Source organism: Camelus bactrianus, chromosome 14 (assembly GCF_048773025.1).
Source record: "Camelus bactrianus isolate YW-2024 breed Bactrian camel chromosome 14, ASM4877302v1, whole genome shotgun sequence".
Classification (NCBI taxonomy): Eukaryota; Metazoa; Chordata; class Mammalia; order Artiodactyla; family Camelidae; genus Camelus; species Camelus bactrianus.
The window spans coordinates 1,456,825-1,462,824 of record NC_133552.1 but is presented as its reverse complement, the minus strand read 5'-3'; positions in this window follow the sequence as shown (position 1 = coordinate 1,462,824).

Sequence of the window (6,000 nt, the reverse complement as noted above, 5' to 3'; positions counted from 1 at the left end):
GCCAAGAAGACAGAGCAGCGTCAGGACGGCACCAAGAGCCAGGCCTGGTCAGAAGCCACCCAGGATGTGGCGGGTGGAGGCCCACGCAGGGAAACAGGCACTGGACCCCGCAGACTGGGCTGGGGGCGGGGCGGCGGCCTGGGGCTTCACACCAGGATTCCCATCAGATACTCTGATTTCAGGTAAGGCTCAGAGTCACTTCATTTTTTAATTTACTTTTTAAAAATAAAATACTTTCGATTATGACTTTTATTTTGTTGGACTTTTATCAAAACGACACGTGCACTTATTTAGTTCATTATCAAATTGTTCTACGAGACTCTTGTTAAGAAAAAAACCATAAAAGCTCCTGCCCCAAAGGCAGCCACTTTCACATCTCTTAGCTAATTGTTTTCATGTTCGCATCCACGTCTCTAAACAACTTACACATATTGCTGTTTCCACGGTTTTTATCTCAGGGATTGTCTGTTGACTGTCTCCCCCATCTACGTACACATATGCATTTTCTTTCCACCAGGTCTCCAGGTTAGCTATGCTCTCTCTCAGCTATGTTTGACTAGTATTCAAGGATGACGTTGTTACATCTCTGTAAATCCTATTTGCAGGTCATCCGTGTTGTACAGCAGCTTCTTTTCCTTGCTGATGCAATAATTTGCTTCGTCTGGTTTTCCTTTACTTGCATGTCTGTGTTCTTATTAATTCAGTTCCTAGTTCCGTAGACCTCCGCACAGCCCGTGCAGGCGCAGGCGTGTGCCACGGGGTCCCCTTTGCCTGGTGCCCTGGTGAGTCCGTGCCTTTCTAACATCACCGTTGTGTCGTCCATTTAGCAGTACTTCCAGGGAGCTGCTTGAACCTAATACCTGTACGTGCTGATGGCTTCGTCGGGGTGAGGGCCCTTGGGAAACTGAAACGCACACAAGGAGGAGGAGAAGTTGCTGAAAACGGAGAAGAGGGAGGGCCTGTCAGCGCCCAGGCGTGAGTTCCCCAAGCCGCACCGCAGCCAGGTCTGCAGGGCTGGGGGCAGCAAGCCCCAGCCTGGGGGAGGGACGCCCGGCTCACGGAGACATGGGCACACGCTGCCCGGCCCGGCCCTTCTGCCTTGGCCACACCTGTCCTGCGAGTGCCCCTCAGTCAGATCTCCCAGTGGGATGTCCCTCTCCAGGTCGTCCCGACGTGCACCTGCGCCTGCCATCTCAAGAGATGGGGGACTCAACTAGCACAGACCTGAGGAAGGACCGCTGCTCTCTGCCTCTGCAATCCAGCTTCTCTTCCCCCCAGCACGCTGTTTATCACTTGAGGACACATTTTTGGTGCCCCAACCCTACAGCCCTGAAATGACTAGGGCTTCAGATCTGGTCCTAAGGAGCGTGGGAAGCGGGGACAGTGTGCACCAGCAAGTTCCCAGCCCTCCTCGTGGCCAGACTTCTCCCACCCAGAGCTTGCCCCTCACCCCCAGCGCCCAGCCCGTGTGTACTGGGAATAGCTCGAGAAAGACAGGCCTGGACTCCGGTGTTTACCAGCCGTGTGACGTTGAGCAAGTCATTAAACCTCTCTTAAGCACTTTATTATTTGCAAACTGGAGATAACCATGCTTTCCTTTAAGAACTATGATTATATTTATAGTTAATAAATGGAGGACTTCCACTTCCAACAATATTAAGGATTTAATAACCTGGAAACTTTCCCACTATAACACAATTTAAGATACTACATAAACCATGAGATTCCTTTTACATGCCTAGCTGGGTTCTCAAAAAAAGAAAAAAAAAATAGAACTCCCCAAAGGCCAGAAATGAAACTGAAAACCAGAGTGAGAATTGTGTGAGGCCACACTGACAACAGCAGGGAGAGAGGGGAGGCAGCCTTACTTCCCCAGAGGGGCCAGAAGGTGAAGCGGAAGCTCCCACACGAAGTCATAACTCTTGAAGAATCAGGGAAACAATGAACTAGGGGCAATTCATCACCAGCTCAGGCAGAGAAAGAGAAAGCCTTTCTACCTCTGATTGGCTCTTTCCCCTCTGAGAATTCAAAACCCCAGGCCAGATCTCACGCAAGTTTGGCGAGATCGTGCTACCCAAGGTGAGATCTTGGCTCACCTAGAGAACCGTGCAGAGCCTCTCTGGAGGAACGTGATTGTCCAACTCGGGTTCACACACAGCACAAGAAGAAAGAAGCCAGCAGCCAGGAGGGTCGACAGACAAAGTCCACAGTAGGATCAATTCTTAAGAACGTCTGATAATAGAACTGGGGTGGAGCAACTAAGAAAATAGAATTTTAAATGATTTAAGACAAAAAAGTTCTTGAGAAAGATCAAGCTAAAGGCATTACACTTCCTGATCTCAAACTATATTACACAGCTGTAGTGATCAAAATAACATGGCACCGGCGTAGAAACAGACACACAGATCAATGGAAGAGAACAGAAAGCCCAGAAGTAAACCTATGCATGTGTGGCCGAATGATTTATGGCAAAGGAGACAAGAATATACGATGGGAGAAAGGACAGTCTTCTCAATAAAGAGACTGTTGAAAAAAAACTGTACATCCACATGCAAAAGAATGGAACTTGACCGCGGTCTTACACCACACACAGAAGTTAACTCCAAATGGGGTAAAGACTTGAACGTGAGACCCAAACTGTAAACCGCCCAGAGGGAAACGTGAGGGCTGAGCTTACTGACGTCGGTCCCGGCAATGATTTTTTTGAAAAGCAAAGGCAACAAAAGGAAAAGTAAACAGACGTGAGCGTATCACACTAAAGGCTTCTCCACAGCAAAGGAAACGATCAGAAGCATGAAGGCCACCCACGAAATGGGCAAAAATATTTGCAAGTCATGTATCTAATAAGAGGTTAATATCCAAAGACTCATACAATTCAACAGAAAGAAAACAAACAACCCAGGTTTAAAACCCGCAGATGATCCACAGAGACATTTTTCTAAAGAAGACATACAGGTGGCCACCAGGTGCCCGAGAAGGTGCTCAACATGACTAATTATCAGGGAGATGCGGATCAAACCGCAGTGAGACACCACCTCACACCTGTTAGAATGGTTATTCTCACAAAGACAAGCGGTAACAAGTGTTGGTGACGGTGTGGAGGAAAGGGAACCCTTGTGCACTGTGGGTGGGAATGTCAATTGGAGCAGCCACAATAGAAGACAATATGGAGGCTCCTCCAAAAATTAAAATTAGGCCTGCCATATGATCCAGCAAGTCCAGTCCTGGGTGTACATCCAAGGGAAGTGAAAACGGGATCTCAAAAACATATCTGCGTTTCCACATTCCTCGCAGCATTAAGGAGCCAAGATAAGGAAACACCCCTAGTGCCCTTCAGTGGACGCACGCATAGCAGAGGCGGGAGGTACACAGAACAGAACGTTGCTCAGCCAGAAGGAGGAGCAGAATCTTGCTCGTATGACAACATGGATGCACCTTGAGGGCATTTTGCTAAGTACATTACACAACATGAAACACAAAGAGAAACAAGGCTCAAAAAAATAAAGCAAGCGGGTCATCACTGAGCTGCAGGACAACTTCAAGTGGTCTAATCTGCTTATTGGAATCTCTAAAAGAGCGGAGAGAGATGGGGGCACAGAAAAAAATATTTGAATGAATAACGACCAAAGTCATAGCTTCAAAAACAACTATACACAGACCCTAGGTGTCCACAAAAGTACAAGCAAGGGAAACATGAAGAAAACATTCAATTTGAGAAGTCAGAATGCTCAAAACCCGTGATAAAGAGAAAAACCTAAATACAACCAGGAAAAAAAGTACATTACACATAGAGGACCAAAAATAAGAATGTCAGTGGACTTCTCACTGGAAACAATGCAAACCAGAAGCCAGTGGAGCAATGTCGTTAGAGAGAAAAAGACTACCCAGCTCGAATTCCACACCAAAGTAAGCAAATACACACATTTCTACATGAGGAGAAATAAACACACTTTTAGGCATACAAAAGCTGAGCTAATTCAGCAGCAGCAGACGCTCACTGTGAGAATATTGAAGCCCTTTAAGCAGAGAGAAAATGATACAAGATGGAAATCTGAACGCACACACACACGAAAATACAGAACTCCAAAAATGGTGTGTGAGTAAATATAAAAGACATTTTTCTCATTTTCAACCCCTCTTGAAAAAATAATGGATTATTTAAAACAAAAATAATAACAATGCATTATGGATTTTACAACATAAGTTGAATATATGACAATAATAGCACAGAGACCAGAAAGAAAGGACTAGACGCACATTGCTGTGAAGCTCTCACACGTGAAGTGACGTGGCAACACTTGACTGTGGGAAGCTAGAGAGGCGCACACATGCCCCAAACAACCATAAAGTGCTGAGCAAACCCTGCAGCTATTGGGCCAGCAAAGAGAATAAACACCGTCTTTTTTAAAAAAGCAATCAGCACAAAAGAAAGCAGAAAAAGAGAAGAAAAGGAACACAAAGCAGGACAAATAGAAGTCCTGTTTCTGCCATGTCAATAATCACATTAAATATAACTGTTTTAAATGCCCCCAAATAAAAGACAGAGATTGAATTTTTTTAAAGCAAGACTCAAATACAGGCTGCCTGTAAGAAATGCATTTTAAATATAAAGATGCTAGTTGGCTAAAAGTAAAAGGATGAAGAACGCTATACCAAGGTTCTGCTAACCAGAAAAGATGCAGTGATTATAGTAATATCAGACAAAGTAGTTTTTGGAGCAAAGAATATTACCAAGAATAAAGAGAATCATTCCATAATAAGTAAAGCTTCAATTCATCTAGAAAGCATTAAAATCCAATATGTTGGTGTACCTAAGAAATAAAGCTTGAAAATGCATGAAGCAAAGTGATAAACTGCAAAGAAAAACAGGCAAATCCAAACTGCATTTGTACAACTCAACGTTCTCCTCCCAACGACCGGCAGAACGAGTCAACGGGAAATCAGTAAGAATACAGGTGTGGGAGACTCCAGCAATGCTGTCAACTAGCTTGGCCTAACTCGCGTTCACGACCACGCCACCCAGCAGCAGTAGAATACACATTCAAGCGTACATGAGCACTGACTCAGGCAGACTGTGTTCTGAGCCAAAACCAAGTCTCCGTCACTTTAAAAGGATGCCAGTCATGTAAAGCACGTTCTCTGTCTAATATTGAATTAAGTTAGAAATCAGTAATTGAAGGATATCTAAAAAATTTCCAAGTATTGGGAGACTGAAGAATATATTTCTATTTAGCCCATGGGTCAAAGAACAAATCAAAAGGGAAATTAGATGTGCAGCGATTTCCTGGATGTGACAATGAAAGCACAACGGCAAATGGGACCACATCAAACATAAACATCATGTACATCAAAGGACACAACAAACAAACAGAGTGATAAGCAACCTATGGAAGAAGAGACTATAATTGCAAACCATATATCTGAAAAGAGGTTAATACCCAGAACATATAAAGAACTCCTACAACTCAACAAGAAAATCAAATGACCTGGTTTTAAAAATGGGCAAAGGACTTGAATAGAGGTCTCTCCAAAGATGTCATACACATGCCCACCAAGAAGATGAGAAGATGCTTATCAGTGATCATCAGAGAAATGCAAATCAAAATCACAGTTAGATGCCACTCTGCACCCATTAGGATGGCTACCAGAAAAAAAATAAAAATAAAAATAATGTGTCGTCGAGGATGTGGGGAAATTGGAATCCTCGTGCACTGTTGGTGGGACTATAAAATGGTACAACGGCTGTAGAAAACAGTATGGAAGTTCCTCAAAACTTAACAGCAACACTCCCATCTGATCCCTCAGTCCCACTTTGGCGATACATCCAAAAGAATTAAGGCAAAATCTCAAAGAAACATTTGCCCACCCATGGTCATGGCATCACTATTCACAGTAGCCAAGAGGTGGAAGCAACCCATTCGTTGGGAGGTAGAAAGGAGGAGAAAGACAGCAAGGAGTTAGGAGAACTGCTGGCGGTCCCTCGGAAGGCAGGGCCTCTCT